We start from the raw sequence: 21,077 nt of genomic DNA, 5'->3' as shown, positions 1-21,077 counted from the left end.
GAGCCCTTGGCCCACCCAACAGGGGAGCTGAATGACCACAAAGAAACAAACTTCTCTCCTGTTATTTTTTTTTCCTCTTTTGTTTGAGAATCTTACTTCTGACTGTTGGGAAAAGCAGAGCAGTGGTTTCCTTGGCTGAGCCCTTAAGCATTAGGTTATTTAGGTGCCAAAGGACCTGATAGATGTAGTGGTGAAGAGGTTGGCACTGTGCAGACCAGGAGCCCTCTTTATCTGGATGCCCCCTCAGTCGTGGAGGGGCTGAGTGGCCGGCTGGGATGGTTTATGGTAACAGGTCCCCAGGCTGGGAGTGGAGAAGGCTGGATTTATCCTAGGAATGCAAGGTTGGCAACAATTGAAAATCCATCAATGTAATATACCACGAAAATAGAATCAAGGGGAAAAAGCCACTCCTACTGTATAGCACAGGGAATTATATTCAATATCCTGTGATAAACCATAATGGAAAGAATATGAAAAAGAATGTATATATATATGTATAACTGAGTCACTTTGATGTATAGCAGAAATTAACACAACATTGTAATTCAACTCTACTTCAATAAAAAATAAATTTTAAAAAAGGGAAAAAAGCCACATGATCATCTCAACAGACACAGAAAATGCATTTGACAAACTTCAACACTTTTTCATGATAAAAACACTCAACAAACTAGGACTAGAAGAGAACCTCCTAAACTCGAAAAAAACAAAACAAAACAAACCTAAACTCAACTAAACTAAGCTCACATCAACTAAACTAACTTCATACTCAGTGGCAGAAGACAGAATGTTTTCTTCCTAAGACTAGGAACAAAATAAGAATGTCTGCCCTCACCATTTCTATTCAACATTCAACAATTTGACAGGTCTACTAGGCAAGAAAGTGAAATAAAAGGCATCCAGATTGGAAAGGAAGACATAAACCGTGTGTCATCTATTTGCAGATGACATGATCTTATATATAGATAATCATAAAGGACCCACTAAAAATTATTAGAACTAATAAACAAGTTCACCAAGGTTGCAGGATACAAAGTCAGTATACAGACCTTGTTTTATTGCACTTTACTACACTTTGCAGATACTGAGTTTTTTATAAATTGAAGGTTCGTGGCAACCCTGCATCAAGCAAGTCTAGTGGCGCCATTCTTCCAACAGCATTTGCTTACTTCATGTCTCTGTGTCACATTTTGGTAATTCTCACAATATTTCAAACCCTACACCTACAAAAAGATTACGACTCACTAAAGGCTCGGAAGATGGTTAGCATTTTTTAGCAATAAAGTATTTTTAAATTAAGGTATGTACATTTTTAAAGACATAATGCTATTGCACATTTAATACAGTATAGTGTAAACATAACTCTTATATGCCCTGGGAAACCAAAAAATGCATGTGACTCAATACTGCGATATTTGCTTTACTGTGGTGTCTGGAACTGAACCCACAATATCTCTAACGTATACCTGTACAAAAATCAATTATATTTATATACACTAGCAATGAACAATATGAAAATGAGATTGAGAAAAATTCAATTTATAATACCATCAAAAAGCATAAAATACTTAGGAATAATTTAACATGAGAAGCATAAGACCAGTACACTCTATAAACTATAGAACACTAAAAGAAATTAATGAAGACCTAAGTAGATGGAAAGATATCCCATGACTATGGATTGGAGGATATATTGTTAAAATGGCATACTCCCCAAACTGATCTACAGATTCAATGCAGTCTCTATCAAAATCCCAGCTGGCTTTTTTGAAGAAATTGACAAGCTTATCTTTAAAATCATATGGAAATTCAAGGGACCCAGAATAACCAAAACAATCTTGAAAAGGAGGAACTAAGCTGGAGGACTCACACTTCCCTATTTCAAAACTTAATATAAAGCTACAGTCTTCAAGTCAGTGTGGTACTGGTGTAAGAATAGACATATAGACCAATGGAATAGAATTGAGAGTCCAGAAAGAAACCCATACATCTATGGTCAATTCATTTTTGACAAGGGTGCCAATACTATTTAATGGGGCAAGAAGTCTCTTTCATAAATGGTGCTGGGATAACTGGATAGCCACATGCAAAAGAATGAAGTTGGCCCCTACTTCATGCCATATATAAAAGTTAACTCAAAATGGATCAGAAACCAAATATAAGAGCTAAAACTATAAAACTCTTAAACGAACACATAGGTTTAAATATTCACACATATACACACTACTATATATAAAAGAGATAATCAACAAGGACCTACTGTATAGCACAGGGAACTCTATTCAATATTCTGTAATAACCTATATGGGAAAAGAATCTGAAAAAGAATGGATAAATGTATATGTATAACTGAATCACTTAGCTATACACCTGAAACTAACACAACATTGTTAATCAACTATACTCCCATATAAAATAAAAATTAAATTTAAAAATAGAATAAAATAAAAGTACTCTGTTCAATACTGTAAAAAAAAATCTTCAAGACCTTGGATTAGGCCATAGTTTCTTAGATAGGACCTGCAAAAGTGACCAAAGAAAAAGTAAATAGGACTTCATCAAAATTAAAAACCTTTGTGCTTTAAGGACACAGTCAAGAAAATGAAAAGAAAACCCAGTGAATGGGAGAAATATTTGCAAATCATGTATTTGACAAGAGACTTGTATCTAGAATATATAAGGAACTCTTACAACTCAATAATAAAAAGACAATCCAATTTAAAGATGAGCAAAGGATGTGAATATCAGTTTCTCTAGGAAGATATACAAATGGGCAATAAGCACATGAAAAGATGCTCAACATCATTAGTCATCAGGGAAATGCAAATCAAAACCACAATGAGATACCACTTCACACCCACTAGGATGGTTATAATAAAAAAAGCAGAAAATAACAGGTGTTGACAAGGATGTGGAAGATTTGGAACCTTTGTGCACTATTGGTGGGCACTTAAAATGGTACAACTACTGTAAAAAATAGTATGGCAGTTTCTCAAAATGTTAAACATAAAGTTACCATATGACCCAGCAATTCCACTCTGAGGTGTATATGCAAGAAAACTAAAAACATATGTCCACACAAAAACCACACATGAGTGTTCATAACAGCATTATTCATAATAGCCAAAAAGTAGAAACAGGGACCCCCTGGTGGTCCAGTGGGTAAGACTCCACGTTCCCAATGCAGGGGGCCTGGGTTCGATCCCTGGTCGGGGAGCTAGATCTCTCATGCATGCCGCAACTAAGAGCTCGCATACCACAACCAGGAGCCTGCATGCCACAACTAAGAAGTCTGCATGCCACAACTAAGAAGTCCGCATGCCGCAACTAAGGCCTGGAGCAGCCAAAATAAACAAATAAATAAATATATTTTTTAAAAAGTGGAAACTTGCCAAAAAAAAAAAAAAAGTGGAAACAACCCAAATGTCCATCAACTGATGAATGTGGTATATCCATACAATGGAATATTATCCAGCCATAAAAAGAAATGAAGTACTGATACCTGCTACAACATGAATGAACCTTAAAAACAATTACGCTAAACGAAATAAACCAGATACAAAAGACCACATAGTGTAGCATTCCATTTATATGAAATGTCCCAAACAGGCAAATCCATAGAGATGGAGAGTAGATACAAGTGGTTGCCAGCAGCTGGGAGAAGGGGAGAGTGGGGAGGGATTGCTAATGAGTTTCCATATAGTGTGGCCAGCCTTCTTGGTTTGTCTGGGACTGAGGGATTTCCACGGTGGGTCTCTCAGTGCTAAAGCTGGGACAGCTCCAGGCAAACCCGGAAGAAGTGGTTGCCCTATTCCGTATCTGTAAATGAAAGTGTTATATTAGGTTGTCTCTAAGGTCCCTTCTAGCTTACAAATTCTTTGAGATTTTATTTGTGAAAAAAACAAACAAGCAACAACACACAATCAAAGCCCAGAACAAGAAAAGCCTGTTTTTCTTTCCCTGTCTGGTAAATGATACGCCCCGGGCAAGCTTGCTGTCCAGACCTCTTGGTCATACCCAGGGTATCCATAGCCTTCCCTGAGTGTGGGAGAAGCATGGGTACCATGCATCTACAAAATAACCCCTTTTCAGTCTCTAACCCCAAACCAAAGAAATCAGAACATCTGGATGTGGGACCCAGGCCAAGAGGATTTTTAAAAAATCTGCCAGGTAATTCCAATGTGCAGCCAGGTATGAAAACCAGAGGCAGTGGGATCTGACACCTGCCCTGCTCCTCTTTCCCAGCCCCTCCCATGACTGGGCTAAGGGCTGCTGGGAAATATCAGAGGAGCTGATCAGAGTCTCTCTCAGGAATTTGAACTAAGACATTTTGGGGGAAGCTTGAGAAAGGCAGGAGAGGCCATAGTAGGTCACAGGTGAGAGGTCGTGGAGGGGGTTGGGTTGAGAGCAGAGGTCAAAGGAAATTGAGGAAGATCAAGAAAAACTAAGCAGACAGGGACCCAAGCACAGGTTTCACAGGAGGCCACAGACTAGTGACTGCTGGTGCCGCTCTGCTTCCATTCCAGGGTTTGCCTAATTCTGTTGAGTTTTATAATAAATCCTCTTTCTCTTAGCAGGAGGAGATATTGCATTTTCTAAAGATGGCTACAACAATATCTCCAGCCCGCATGCTCCCCTCAGTGTGACCTCACCACTTCCCCATCGGAAGGTGGCAGGTAATTTCTCTCTCCTTGAATCTAGGGGGTGACCTTATGTTGTAGCCAACAGAATGCAGCAGAAGTAACTCTATGTGTCAGTAACTCTACTGACTCTATTCGTGTGCTGAGTCAGAACAGCCATGCAGCTTCCATCTGGTTCTCTGGGGACCTTCTCTCAGGGAACCCTGAGCCACCAGGTAGGAAATCTGACTCCCCTGAGACTGCCATCTGACTAGGTCATGTAGGCTCTCCAACTGACAGTCCCAGCTGAGTCCAGCCCTCCAGGCATCCCCACCAAGGCGCCATATTGGATTCTCCAGACAAACCCACCCACTAGCTAGTACCACTGAGCGACCTCAATCAACATCATGAGAAGAATTGCTCAGCCTGAGCCCTGCCCACATTCCTGACCCACACAATTTATGGGATGTAATAAAAAGGTTGTTCTCAATCTACAAAGTTTGGAGTAGTTTGTTACACAACAAAATAGAAACAGGTTGTCTAAGAAAATCTGTATTCCTTGTCATCAAAGAGCCTGATGGGCACACCAACTCTCTCCCAGGGTTTGTCCCCATTCCTAACTCACCTTTGGTTTAGTTTGTTTTTTGTGTTTTGTTTTTGGCCATGCAGCATGTGGGATCTTAGTTCCCTGACCAGGGATAAAACACACGCCCCCTGCAGTGGAAGTATGGAGTCTTAACCACTGGACCACCAGGGAAGCCCCACCTTTGGTTTAGTTTTCATCAGGCCCCCAACCACCAACCTCCCACCACCGACGGGTGAAACTTGCACTGTGGATAGGAATTGCTGACACTTTTCACAATCAGAATTGTTCTAAAAAAACCACAGCACAATTATAAAGTATTAAAAGAAAATATAAGCAATATATTGTTTAAAGTTGTAAAATATACATAAAACCGTTTTAACCATTTTTAAGTGGCATTAAGTACATTCACATCATTGTGCAACCATGACCACCATGCATCTCTAGAATTTTTCATCTTGCAAACCTGAACCCCTACATCCATTAAACAACAGCTTCCCATTTCCTTCTTCCCTCAGCCCCTGGTGACCACCATTCTACTTTCTGTCTCTGTATTGGACCACTCTAGGTACCTCATGTAAGTGGAATTATACAGTATTTGTCCTTTGGGGTCCGGCTTCTTTCACTTAGTGTAATGTCTTCAGGGTTCATTCATGTTGTTGCAAATGGCAGAATTTCCTTCCTTTTTAAGGTTGAATAGTATTCCACTGCATGCATATACTGAATTTTGTTTATCCATTCATCCATTGATGGACACTTGGGTTGCTTCCACCTTTTGGCTATTGTGAATAATGTTGCTATGAACATGGGTGTACACATATCTGCTTTCAATTCCCTGAAGTGGAATTGCAGGATCACATGGTAATTCTAATTTTAGTTTTTTGAGGAACCCCTGTATTATTTTACATAGAAATTGCACCATTTTTCATTCCCACCAGCGGAGCACAAGGGTTCCAACTTCTACACGTTCTCACTAACTCTTTTTTTTTTTTTTTCCTGGCGGCTTTGGGTCTTCGTTGCTGCGCGCGGGCTTTCTCCAGTTGCCGCGAGCGGGGGCTACTCTCTGTTGCGGTGCGCGGGCTTCTCACTGTGGTGGCTTCTCTTGTTGCAGAGCACGGGCTCTAGGCACACAGGCTCTATGCACACGGGCTTCAGTAGTTGCAGCACGCAGGCTCAGTAGTTGTGGCTCACGGGCTCTAGAGCGCAGTCTCGGTAGTTGTGGCACACAGGGTTTAGTTGCTCCGTGGCATGTGGGATTTTCCCAGACCAGGGATCGAACCCGTGTCACCTGCATTGGCAGGCAGATTCTCAACCACTGTGCCATGCGGGAAGCCCTCTCACTAACTCTTGTTATTATTATTATTATTATAGACATCCATCCTAATGGATGGAAAGTGGTATCTCATTGTGATTTTGATTTGCATTTCTTTAATAACTAGTGATGTTGAGCATCTATTCATGTGCTTATCTTCTTTGGAGAAGTGTCTGTTCAAGTCCTTTGCCCACTTTTTCACCCGGTTGTTTGGTTTTTCATTGTTGAGTTGTAGGAATTTTTGGAAATTCTGTATATTAACTTATTATTATTATTATTATTTGGCCGCACTGCGCAGCTTGCGGGATCTTGGTTCCCCAACTAGGGAACACGGGCCACGGCAGTGAAATCACGGAGTCCTCACCACTGGACCACCAGGAAAATCCCTTGACCCCTTATTAGATTAATGATTTGCAAATATTTTCTCCCATCTTGTGGACTGCCTGTAAGCAATATTGAAAGAGCTCAGACTAACACAACATTGTAAATCAACTGTACTTCGATTAAAAACAAAGAGGGACTTCCCTGGCAGTCCAGTGGTTAGGACTCCACGCTTCCACTGCACGGGGCATGGGTTCGATCCCTGGTTGGGGAACTGAGATCCCAGAAGCTGCGTGAACCAGCCAAAAAACAAACAAAAAAAAAGAGAGAGAGAGAGCTGAGAAACAGCTGGGTACTTTCTGAGCGTGGTACCAAAACAGAAATAATAAAGGAAACAGTCAGTGGATTTGACTACATAAAAATATGTGTTAGCTATGATTTAAAAATACTACAAACCGGGACTTCCCTGGTGGCGCAGTGGTTAAGAATCCGCCTGCCAATGCAGGGGACACGGGTTCGAGCCCTGGTCCAGGAAGATCCCACATGCCGCGGAGCTACTAAGCCTGTGAGCCATAACTACTGAGCCTGCGCTCTAGAGCCCAAGTGCCACAACTACTGAAGCCCACACAGCTAGAGCCCATGCTCCTCAACAAAAGAAGCCACTGAAATGGGAGGCCTATGCACCACAACAAAGAGTAGCCCCCGCTGGTCGCAACTAGAGAAAGCCCATGCGCAGCAACAAAGACCCAATGCAGTCAAAAATATAATTAATTGTGCTCGCTTCAGCAGCACATATACTAAAATTGGAACGATACAGAGAAGATTAGCATGGCCCCTGCGCAAGGATGACACGCAAATTCGTGAAGCGTTCCATATTTTTCAGGGGACACGGGTTCGAGCCCTGGTCTGGGAAGATCCCACATGCCACGGAGCAACTGGGCCCGTGAGACACAATTACTGAGCCTGCGCGTCTGGAGCCTGTGCTCCGCAACAAGAGAGGCCGCGATGGTGAGAGGCCCGCGCACCGCGATGAAGAGTGGTCCCCACTTGCCACAACTAGAGAAAGCCCTCGCACAGAAACGAAGACTCAACACAGTCATAAATAAATAAATAAATAAATAAAAGAACGTGAATTTCTTTAAAAAAAAATATATATATAATTAATTAATGAATTTAAAAATAAATAAAAAAACAAAACCACAAACCATATCAAAAGTAAAATGACTCAGGAAAAATTTTTTTGCAATATACAGCAATGGATTTTTAATATGTAGCAAGTAAAATCCAAGTAGTCTAGTAAACAAAAGCTAAACCCCAATAAAATTAAACAGGGCAAAAGACACAAATATATAGTTACAAAAGAAGAAATATACCATCCTTTCTACACATAAAAAGTCTTGTGGAAGCAAAACTGACATCTTGCTTCCATGAAGTCCCAGGTTTAGGGGAAAATACACTTTCAGGCCTGTCAAATTCTAGCCCCTCGAATTAACGGACTCCTGAGCATTGCCTGTAAGGTGCTGACAACTTAATGCAAACAACTTTATCCCTGACTTTGCAATGCTGCTGTCTGAAGTCAGGCCACAACCTCATAGAAATGATAACCCTGTAAGGAAATTGCTGGTTTTCAGTCCTGAACATACCAACTGTAAATTCAGTCACCTTGGTAATTCTGCAGTGTTTGGCTTTAATGACCTGCTGTGTTTTTTTTTTTATTTGAATAGCAGATCCTTCTGGCTGTCTCATATTTCTTGCAAGTAAACTTCTTTCCTTTTCTTACTGCTGTTATCTGAGTCTTCAATTCACTGGGAATCAATGAAATGCACATTAAAATAAAATATTAAAATATTAAAATATCAAGGTACCATTTTCACCCATTCAGTGGGCAAAGATGTATTTTGCCAAGATACTGCTTAATGCCAGCTGGGTGGGCAGTAAGTTGGGCCCACCTATGTGGCTGCTAACTTTTAAAATATACACTTTAAATCCTGTAATTCTAGTACCTGCAATTCAACAATGGTTATTTAGGTATATCCTAAAACTAAAAAGAAACAAACACTAAAATGTCACCAACTTACAAACAGTCAAATACATTTTCTAAGAATATGTAATACTCTGGGGAAATGCTCTTGATTTAATGTAAAATGAAAAAAGTGGGATCATACAGGATGATGGAAAATTTGATAATAAAACCATATATATGGCATTTTCATAAGAAAAAGAAAGTATTTAAATCACTACCCTTTCCTTTTCTTTAAGGAAAAAATAATTTATATGACTGCTGTCATTTAATAACAGAGCACACTAGAACTTATTAAGTTCAATTAAGGTGGAATTATATATAATGTTGTGTATTAAGGTCAGTTAAGGTGGGTGGGACTGGATGTGGCGGTTGGGAATGAGCAAAAGAAACAAGAGCGGGGAAGAAAGAGAGCTGGGATAGTGTGGGGGACTGAGAGAGACAGACAGACAAACCTAGAAACTTAGGCAGAATGATCAAATGAAATCAATTCCTAGAGAATTGTTTCATGTCCTCTCTCTCTTCCCCCGCCCTCTCTCTCTCTCTCTCTCTCTCTCTCTCACACACACACACACACACACACACACACACACACACACACACACACACACTCCGGGCTATTGTTTCAGAAGGTTCTCTAACAGAAACCAACAAAGAAGACAGCTCTCTGAACCAACAAGAACACAGACTCTCCTGCAGTTACAAGTGAAAGGAAACGATGTTCACATCGAATCCTTGTCAGAACAGCAGGACACCAGAGATGGCTCAGAAGTTGTGGTGGGCTGTTCTGGGGACAAAATAAGTCTTATGGCAAACGGCTCTACACCCTTCCCTGGAAATCACCAATAAATGTCGTGCAGGGGCTCCCACCTCTGGGAGGCGGGGACTTGGGCTCAGGCTACTGAATTATTTATTAGAGCCCTAATTTACAACAATGAAACCAGTTTAAACAAATTAAAAGGGCAGGGTAGGGGAGTAAGCAAGCACTGGCCAAAAGAAAAGAACAAGCTGTTATTTACAAAGGATGCACAGGCACAGGCGCAGACATGCCATGTGATCAGAGAGGCAGCATACCAGCAAATTAGCAAACGTCTCTTGCAAAGATCAAAAACAGGAGTAATTGCCCACGGCCGGCCCAGGTACCAGCTGCTGAGCAAGCGATCCTGGCTTCTGTTGGATACAGAACTGGCTCTGTGTAAAGAGCTTTGAAATGCTGGGTCAGATGAGGTCTGTCCTATCTCAAACTGAGACTCACACCTTGAATTGCCCAGGTTTGAGAATGCTTGACTGGATGAAAACCCTCCAAGGAGCCTGCTTTAAGTAACAGGGAATGTCCCAGAGCTGGAATTAGGAAAGTGTCACCAACACAGGAGATTTAACACTTGGTGCCTGGAAAATAAAGCAGCGTTCCTTGGCACCGTATGAGAGAAGCAGGTCAAGTTAGCAGCTTTCAGCTACCCCTGGAGAGAACCCAAGAAGCCATCCAACACCTGTGAGTGCCCTGCTGGGTGTGCATTTCAGGAACCTCAGGGTCTTTGATTCTTGTGTAGTCACTCCTTCCAATAAGTCAAATTGGCCCAAGCTCTGAGGTGGCTGCATATAATGTAACAGAAAGTTCAAGGGGACCTCACACAAGATGTGGTACATATATACAATGGAATACTACTCAGCCATAAGAAAGAGTGAAATAATGCCATTTGCAGCAACGTGGATGGACATAGGCATGATCATAAATACTAAGTGAAGTAAGTCAAGAAGAGAAAGACAAATATATATGATACCACTTATATGTGGAATCCAAAATAGGACACAAATGAACTTATCTATGAAACAGATACAGACTCACGGACACAGAGAACAGACTGGTGGTTGCCAAGGGGGGAGGGGGTTGCGGGAGGGATGGAGAGGGAGGTTGGGATTAGCAGATGTAAGCTATTACATATAGAATGGATAAACAACAAGGTCCTACTGTATAGGACAGGGAACTATATTCAATATCCTGGGATAAACCATAATGGAAAAGAATATTAAAAAAAAGAATGTATATACATGTATAACTGAACCACTTTGCTGTACAGCAGAAATTAACACAACATTGTAAATCAACTATACTTCAATTAAAAAAAAAAAGAGGACCTCCCACATGTATCTGTGAGTTAGATAATGGCAGGATGCACAGAACAGACATATCTTCCTGCCCCCTCCCTCCTGTTTCCTTTAACTCGGAAAAGTGGCCTCAGCCTCAGCGCTGGGGCATGGCTGTGACACTGAGACAGATGTAGGGCAGGACTCTGACAGGGAGATGTAGACAACACCAGGTAAAGGGGTGAAACTTTCTACCAGCATGCGAAGTGGAGTTGTACTGCCCACCTGGAACCGTGAGCTGGTCATCGTAGCCATGAGATCATAACAACACGACAGGGCACATCATCAGGGCACAGAGGAAGCCAGCACATGGAAGGAAATCCTCGGAGAGATGAGAAGAAGGCAGGGAAATAGATTTGACAGCTTGTTGCTGCCAGAGCTTCCTTAGCAAAGATAAGATCAGGATTGGGTTTATTTAAAAAGAGACAAATCCTGGTGTCTACCCAAGATGTTTGTTCCTATTGTATTTAATCTGTTGGCAGGAGCAGGAAAGAAGTCAGTTTGGGGTAAACACTGCGTCAAGCAGTAGCCATTCCTCGCAGAGCAAGTCTGGACACTGGATGCTGAAAATGGACCAAGAAAAACCAGCACATCCTGGCAGCATGCCCTGCGCAGGGGCTTCAGCTGTGTCTTTTGAGAAACACAGACCATCTTCGTCAGCAGAGCTTTGAACGCCCACTAAGATGGGAGGTCAGAGAGCGGAAGGTGAAACTGGACATCACACTCCAATTCCATAGAAAAGGGACATGCGGGTCCCTTCCTGAGAGCCGCCCAGTCAGTTTTGCTAAACAGAACTGCAAACCCTTAAGACATGTAGAATAAGTATTCCTACATTAAAGTGGTTTACAGGAAAAAGTTGAGATTGCTCCTAAAAGACATCTCTATCAGAGCTTCTCAGGCCAGCAGGTCAGTGGAGTCACCCAGGGAATCTGGGACCCGCTCAAGACCAGTGAATCCGAATCTCTGAAAATCGTTGTTTGCAGAGCCTTCCAGGTGGTTTCAATATGGACGCAGGGTAAGAAACAGTAGCGTAGAGCAGAGCTTTTCTAACTTTAATGGGCATACATCTCACCTGGGGATCTCCTTAAACCGGAGTTTAATCCCAACAGGTCTGGGGAAGGCTGAGAGCCTGCGTTTCTAACAAGCTCAGGGGATGGGGGTGCTTGATCCAGGGCTACACTTACGATGCGAAGAGCCTCTAGAGCTACCTCTTTAATTATGGGCATTGGATTAAGGTTTCTTATCAATAAAGTACAATTCAAAGCCAGGGATAAACCTTTGTATCATTTTGGTCAAAAAACTTTTCTTATCATGTGTGGGAGGAAGACAGGGGTAAGCAATCAGATCAGATGGGCAGAAATCAGAACAATTTTTAATTTTGGTCACATTTTTCAGTAAACATTACTTCAACTGATGAATCAGTAAACTAAATGTGGTACATCCCTACACTGGAATATTATTTGGCCATAAAAGGGAATGAAATCTTGATACATACTACATGGATAAACCTTGAAAATATTACCCTGGGAATTCCCTGGCAGTCCAGTAGTTAGGACTCCATGCTTCCACTCCAAGGGGCCTGGGTTTGATCCCAGTTTGGGGAACTAGGATCCCACAAGCCTGCGGTGTGGCAAAAAAAACCCAAAAAAACCCAAAAACAAACAACTATGCTAACTGAGGGAGTCAGTCACAAAAGACCACATATTAAATATTGCATTTACATGAAATGTCCAGAATTAGCATATTTATAGAGATAGAAAGCAAATTAGTTTTTGCTTAGGGCTGGAGGGATGGGGGAAAGGAGAGCTAGCTAAAGGGCAGGGGGCTTCCTTACGAGGTCATGAAAATATTCTAAATATTCATGAAATATTCTATAATTGACTGTACTAAAAAAACATTGAATTTTACACTTTAAATGGGTGAGTTGTATGACATGTGAATTATCTTTCAATAAAGCTGTTAAAAAATTACTGAAATGGCTTCCCTGGTGTCACAGTGGTTAAGAATCCGCCTGCAATGCATGGGACACGGGTTCGAGCCCTGGTCTGGGAAGATCCCACATGCCGCGGAGCAACTAAGCCCGTGCGCCACAACTACTGAGCCTGCGTTCTAGAGCCCGTGAGCCACAACTACTGAGCCTGCATGTGCGCCTAGAGCTGGTGCTCCGCAACAAGAGAAGCCACCGCAATGAGAAGGAGCCCGCGCACCACAAGGAAGAGTAGCCCCCACTCGCCGCAACTAGAGAAAGCCTGCACGCAGCAACAAAAACTCAATGCGGCCAAAAATAAATAAATAAATAAATAAATTTATTTTAAAAAAAATTACTGAAAGATCTTTGCAGTGCATATAAGCAACCAAACATATAAAGAATGTATAATATTTTTATGTATTATATATGATATACATTATGTTCTTTATATACTATCTTTAATATTATATAGAATATATAATATAAAATACAAAGATTATATAAAGCCTTGTAGGAGCAAGTCTATTAAAAAAAAAAAAAAGGCAAACAACCCAACAGGAAAAGAGACAGAGGATGTGCACAGACAATTCACAAAAGAGAAAACCAGAAGGGTCAATATACACACGGAAAGAGGCTCCACTTCTTTGGAAGTCAGGGAAATAAACATTAGTATATCAACCAGATATCAATTCAGACCCATAAGATTGGAAAAAGAAGTGCAAAAATTAGGATAATGACACTAAGCTATGCTAAATGTATTCTCATGTATTGCTGGTGGGAAGAGTAGACTGGTCCAAAATCTTTGGAAAGCAATTTAGCAATATTTGAGTACATTTAAAGTGTGCCTATTCCATGACTTGCTGATATACACATGTGAGAAAGTCTCACCCATGTATACAGGAGGCATGCACAGGAATATTCTTCCATTATTTTCTGTATTAGTAAAAAACTTCAACAACTTATATGCCATCCATAGGGAAATGGATAACTATATTGGGATTTATTCACATAATGAAAAATTAGCTTTTAAGAATAAATGAATTTGAGCTACTCTATGTAGTAAAATATTTAAAATATGATTCATATTACCTCCTAGAAGTAGTCTAAAGAGAGCAAAGGTACAGGAGAAAGTCAAGTTGGCAAATATGTATGTGACTTGGACCTGACACTCCATCACCTCCACCCCGTTGCCTTGGCCAAGCCAGTCACACGCCAAGCCCTATCTGCAAGGGCTGGGAAATAGACTCCATCTGTAAAGTCTCATGGCCAAGGTGGATTCAGGGAGGGCTGAGGAATTGGGGCCATGATTGAAATGAAACAAAATGAAACATGGACTATGTCCAGGCCTTGCCCTGGGCACCTCAGTCTTATTTAGTGGTTCCTGGGCTCTAGATCCCCTCCCCTCCACACCTCATAGACCTCCCTCAGGGCAATCCGACCTCATAGTGGCCTCACCCAACACCTCTGACGCTCATCCGCTTTTGATCTGTGGTCCACAATGTTCTCTTGTCTCCTGGACGTCTCCCTGCAGAAGACCCCAAGCGATTCAAACCAAGTATGGATTTGTCTTTTTCTCCCCAGGTTCTTTCCATCTTGAACTTCCCTAATGTGTTCAGGGAACTGTAAGAAGCAACTTATACATGTTCTGACTCCTCAAGAAACCTGACACTATCTACAGACAAGGAAATTGAAGCCCAGAGAGGTTAAGTTATTTGCCCAAAGTCCCACCAGGCCAGAACTTGAATCCCCACCTGACTCCAAAGTCTTGAAACTAGATGTGGACTCAACGTAAGGGGCCAGAAGCTTTTAAAACTTGGTGCTTTCTTTTTAAGAAAAAGAATACAGGGAATTCCCAGGCAGTCCAGTGATTAGGACTCTGCGCTTTTGATGCCGAGGACCTGGGTTCGATTCCTGGTTGGGGAACTAAGATCCCACAAGCCACACAATGCAGCCAAAAAAAAACAAAAACAAAAACAAATTTAATAAAACAAAGTTAGGTACAAGGCTGTAGAAGGGATAAGTACAAGTAAGAGTCTTGAAGCGTAAATTTCATTCACTTCCTGATAAAATAGCCTCTAAATGGAAATCACACTATCTCCAAAGATAATGAATAGGCAAACCAGGGAGAAGATTGGGATGCGAAGAGGTTTTTTTCTTCACTGCATACCACCCTCTTGGCTGAAACTTCTTTAAAGCATGGAAGGAAAGTCCATCCTTTAGAAGTATTTCCCCAAATATGTTCCTGGAGTCTTTCCTGAGAATAAAAAGGAAGCAGATACTTTTGTTTTTGCCAGAATGTCAGTGTCAGAATAAGAGGGAAAAGAAGACAGATATTTAACAAAGACAGACATGAGTGGGAGTCCAAAATCAAGGAAGGGAAAGAAATCCAGAAGCAACAAAATCCAGTCCGATGTTTAAGTGGATACAGGACAGAGTCAAAGCAAAACATCAAAACTTACGGTTCTGGGTTACAAAGTCAAAACGAAACCTAGATACTGGACAACTGCCCAGCACAAACTCCACTCAGCTCACATGAAATGCATGGCCTTCTTGCCACTTGACCAAAAAGCCACAGGAAGAATGATGCTATTTTTTGCAGGCTGCCGACTGCCTGGGGGAAAGTCATTTCCAAAGAGTGACCTCTAGTGGACAGGAGGGTCATCGTTCACTGGAACCGGGAATTTCCTGACAAGCATCTTAACCCATTTCAGCTTGCTTTTTTTTTTTTTTTTTTAAATTTATTTATTTATTTTATTTATGGTTGTGTTGGGTCTTCGTTTCTGTGCGAGGGCTTTCTCTAGTTGCGGCGGGCGGGGGCCACTCTTCATCGCGGTGCGCGGGCCTCTCATTATCGCGGCCTCTCTTGTTGCGGAGCACAGGCTCCAGACGCGCAGGCTCAGTAATTGTGGCTCACGGGCCCAGTTGCTCCGCGGCATGTGGGATCTTCCCAGACCAGGGCTCGAACACGTGCCCCCTGCATTGGCAGGCCGACTCTCAACCACTGCGCCACCAGGGAAGCCCTCAGCTTGCTTTTTATTGTACAAGAAAGAGCCTTCTGGGGTTTTGCTTAAACAGTGAATTTGTGATGTTTTAAATTTTTAATTAACGTTTCTTATTTCAACATTCCTCGTAAACAGCTCACTTACATGACATATTCTGTGCCTATATAAACCTTCAGCACCACCAACTCTTACAGCTGTTGGTAAGATGGCTTTTTAAACAAAATTCTAGTTTTGAATAACAAAATTTTACTTTTTATGGTAAAACTGGTAGGAGAGACTTCTAAATTCTTTTTTTTTTTTTTTTTTTTTCTTTTTTGGCCACACCGTGCAGCTTGCGGGATCTTAATTCCTGACTAGGGATTAAACCTGAGCCCCCGACAATAGAAGCACCGAGTCCTAATCACCGGACTGCCAGGGAATTCCCCTGAATTCTTGATAAATACAAAATTGTGTATTTCTCGGATTTATTGGTTCGATTTAGATCTCTGTTATAAAGGTATCCCTAGTAGAGGTTATAGAAGTAATCAGGAGAAGAAAATGAGGTCAGAAGCGTAAATTGCAGCCATCCTTCTGAAGGTTACTTTGGCAGTGTTTGTTAAAATATAAAACACATTAACTTTGTGCCAGCCATTCCACTTCTAGTACTTTATCCTCTAGATTTACTTACCTAAGTGAACAGAGGTACATGTGCAAGGATGTTTACTGAAGCAATTACCATAATTAGAGAAAACAATCTAAGTATTCATCTGTAATAAATTATGGAAGTCATATAATTAAACATATGCAGATATTTAAAGGATGTGGGAGATCCATATTTTCCAATATTAAGACTATAAAAGAAAGTTTTAGAACAGTATTTTTTTTTTGGTTTTTTTAAAATTAATTTTCATTGGAGTATAGTTGCTTTACAATGTTGTGTTAGTTTCTGCTGTACAGCAAAGGGAATCAGCTATACATATACATATATCCCCTCTTTTTTGGATTTCCTTCCCATTTAGGTCACGACACAGCACTGAATAGAGTTCCCTGTGCTATACAGTAGGTCCTCATTAGTTATCAGTTTTATACATAGTAGTGTACATATGTCAATTCCAATCTCCCAGTTCATCCCACCGTCCCTTCCCTGCCTTGGCATCCATACGTTTGTTCTCTACATCTGTGTCTCTATTTCTGCTTTGCAAATAAGTTCATCTGTACCATTTTTCTAGATTCCACATATAAGCGATATTATATGATATTGGTTTTTCTCTTTCTTACTTCCCTCTGTATGACAGTCTCTAGGTCCATCCACATCTCTACAAGTGGCACAGTTCCGTTCCTTTTTATGGCTGAGTAATATTCCATTGCATATATGTACCACAGCTTCTTTATCCATTCCTGTTTGTTTTTTTTTTATAAATTTATTTATTTTTGGCTACGTTGGGTCTTTGTTGCTGCGCGTGGGCTTTCTCTAGTTGTGACGAGCGGGGGCTACCCTTTGTTGCGGTGCTTGGGCTTCTCATTGCGGTGGCTTCTCTTGTTGTAGAACACAGGCTCTGGGCACGCGGGCTTCAGTAGTTGTGGCTTGCAGGCTCTATAGCGCAGGCTCAGCAGTTGTGGTGCAAGGGCTTAGTTGCTCTGTGGCACGTGGGATCTTCCCGGACCAGGCCTCAAACCCGTGTCCCCTGAATTGGCAGGCGGATTCTTAGCCACTGTGCCACAGTCCCGTTTGTAGATTTTTTGAAGAACAGTACTATGTCTTAATATCTAATACATGCATGAACACTGTGTATGTAAACAAGTTTTCAGGAAGAATTGAGTGACTGCACCTTTGACCTTTCAGTCACTGTCTGATTTTGTTTTACCATGAACGGCCATTACTCAAAGGAGGTGACATAACCTAAAATTTAAGAACCCAAACTCTGAAGGCAACCTGTCTGAGTTCGAATCCTGGCTTTATCAATTACTAACTCTGTTAGGTAAGTTCTTTAGCCTCTTTGTGCCTTAGCTTTCCCATCTGTATATGGGATGATAAGTTTTGAGAATTAAATAAATTCATATATACAAAGAACCAGAGTAGTAAAGCTAAAAGTGCTTTACCACTATTATTTTAACTTACAATTTTAAAAACTAGGTGTTGATATATTCAGGGAAACTGGGTGGCCCTGAGAGTTTTCTGTACTATCTTTGCAACTTCCTGTGAATCTATAATTATCTCAAAATAAAGAGTTCTTAAAAAGTTGCTTAAAACAAACCACTGATATAAAAGATGGTCAAGATATAATGTTAGCTGAAAAAAAAGCAAGGTGTATAGTAAGCTCTATTTTGTGTAGAAAAATGGGAAAGGGATTAAGTATATATTTGCTTATGTAAAATGAAATTCTAGAAGAGCACATTAGAAACTAGTAACAGTGGCTACTTGGGCAGTGGGCAGATGGGCTTTATTTTGGAATCAAGTGACTGTTTCCCATTCAAAGATTATTTTAAATAAGAGCTATAACAAAAAAGAATCACAAATAACACTTCTATCAAAGCATAAAAGCATTGCATTTCCATTTGCAACAAGTTGAATAACACCAACTTGACAAATTACAAGTTCAATGATGAAGGTACTTTTCCAATGGCTCAATTTTACTCAATGTGTAAAATTCAGAGATGTTTCATTCCTTAGTTTTTGAAGTGGAGCTGAAGAGTCACTCCTTTTGGCTTCAGCTAGACAAGGTTTTTATTTTTTATTATTTTAAAAAATTTATTTATTTATTTTTGGCTGCATTGGGTCTTTGTTGCTGCGTGCGAGCTTTCCCTAGTTGTGGTGAGCAGGGGCTACTCTTGGTTGCAGTACATAGGATTCTCATTGCCGTGGCTTCTCTTGTTGCGGAGCCCAGGCACTAGGCACGTGGGCTTCAGTAGTTGTGGCTCACGGGCTCTAGAGCGCAGGCTCAGTAGTTGTGGCGCATGGGCTTAGTTGCTCCGTGGCATGTGGGATCTTCCCGGACCAGCGCTCGGACCTGTGACTCCTGAATTGGCAGGCAGATTCTTAACCACTTTGCCACCTGGGAAGCCCTAGACGAGATTTTGAGTTTACAGCTGGCATGTAGGCTTATCGAAAATCTAATGACATTTCTAATTAGAAGCTTTTGAAATGAGGAAGACAACTTAAGGACACTCCAGTGTTAAAGAAGCACGTGTTAGGGAGGTCCCTGGCAGTCCAGTGGTTCAGACTCGGAGCTTTCACTGCCAGGGCCTGGGTTCAATCCCTGGTCGGGAACTAAGATCCCACCAAGCCACGTGGCATGACCAAAAAAAAAAAAAAAAAAAAAAATATATATATATATGCACACGTTATAAATCCTGGCCCTTGACGGCATTAATTCTGGAGGAGGGACAATTACATATACAAAGTCTGGACTTAGCTAGTTAGTCCTGGGAGGAGAGGAACAGACATATCCACAGTGTACCCACCCACATTCCAACACAGCCTCCTGTGTCCAAACAAGCGATGCCAAAATAGATACTAGGATGCTATAGGGACCAATGTATAAATTCTCCGAAATCTCTTGATATTTCTTAAGTTCCATCTCATCTTAACTCCTCAAATGTCTTTTTAGCAACATCTTAGGGTAAGTTATGCCAGCTGCTGTAATAAATAACACTTAAATCTCAGTGGCATAATAATGATTTTTGTAACTATCACAGTCCAACGTGGACCGAGGGTGGGGGGACTTTCTCCACACAGTCATGTAGGAATCCAGGCTTTAAGAGCCAACATACAGTTTCCAGGTCATCCTGGAAATTGATATCTAGTCAGCACGCAGGAAAAGAGTAAAGACTCAAACAGAATCGTAACCCCAGGAAGTGGCATTTTTTTCTTCCCTATGTCATTGGACAGAATTCAGTCACCTAACTGCAGGGGAGGCTGGGAAATGTAGTTTGTGCATCTCAGAAAAAATTTTATAATTTAGTTAATATATATCCTTGTGTCTGCCATAAGCAGCTATAAATCTGTCTCCTTTTATATGTTAAGATTTCCTGCTTTTCACTGACCTTCACAGTAATCCTTTGAGCCAGACTGCATGGATATTATTCCTGCTTAAACGATGGGGAGAATGCACTTCAAAGAGGACTTGGCTGACTTGACGAAATGGGTACTAAGACAATGAAGCATGATCTCGAACCCAAGCCTTGCCACAGTGCTACACCTCCCACCCAAACGAAAGGGGACGCAGCTTGCTTCAGTACTCATCCAAACCAAAGGGGACGCAGCTTGCTTCGGTACTCAAATCAATCACACCTTCAGTAAATTAGTAGATTATGCTTATAGCTTTCTCATACAACTTATTTCCTCAAAATAAAAAAGAAAGAAAAGGTTCACCATCAACTTAAGTTTACAAGTAGTCATAAAAAGTTATAAAGATTATGTGGTAAAATTTTAATGGAAATATATTTGGGAGAATAACAAAATTGGTCACATACAATAAATTCTGGACAAATTTCAGACTTTATTTTTTCAAAAATTGCCTCTCCCTCTTCTTTCTTCTAGAACTTCTCTCAGATGTATGTTGACTCTTATCCTATCCTCTATTTACTTTTTAAATTCTGAGACATTTTCTCTGCTACTTTCTGTTAATATCTTCATATCTATTTTCCAGTTTGCTAATTCCATCTACAGCTCTGTCAAATCTACTCTTTAATCTGTCCAAAGACATAATGTAAATTATATTCATTTCAAGATGTTCTAATTGGTTTGTTTTCAAGTCTCCTTGGTTGTTCCTTCACCCCCAACAGTAATTTGACCTTAATACTTTAATCCTCCTTTTATGTCTCTATTTTTAAAATTACCCTTCAAAGCACCTCTCATTTTGCTCAATTAAATATCTAGGCATCTAATTCTTCTGTTTCCAAAAGGCTGTTGACTTTCACTCATAATGAACTATTTTGCAATTATTTTATAATTTTAAAAGTGCATATTCAGTGGGAATATTTGTAGGAAGTGCATACTTACGGGAAGCCTGTGCAGCCTGGATCCAGAGTGATTTCTGCAGGTGTTTTTGTTTTTGCTTCTGTCAGTTACCTACCGGCATTACTGGCCCAAGTTCTGACGTTTATGCTAACTTTGGCTTGTGGTTC

At 40.9% G+C, this 21,077-nt stretch overlaps 1 protein-coding gene across 2 annotated transcripts in view; it reads right to left on the bottom strand.

Annotated features, from left to right (window-relative positions):
- Positions 1–21,077, bottom strand: part of GPD1L (glycerol-3-phosphate dehydrogenase 1 like) — a 114,648-nt gene that overhangs the window by 34,026 nt on the left and 59,545 nt on the right. The window lies entirely within an intron of this gene.

Source organism: Balaenoptera physalus (assembly GCF_965194825.1).
Source record: "Balaenoptera physalus genome assembly, chromosome: 11".
In the NCBI taxonomy this organism is placed as follows: domain Eukaryota; kingdom Metazoa; phylum Chordata; class Mammalia; order Artiodactyla; family Balaenopteridae; genus Balaenoptera; species Balaenoptera physalus.
The sequence above is the reverse complement of the archived record's forward strand: the minus strand, read 5'-3'. Positions and strand labels throughout refer to the sequence as shown.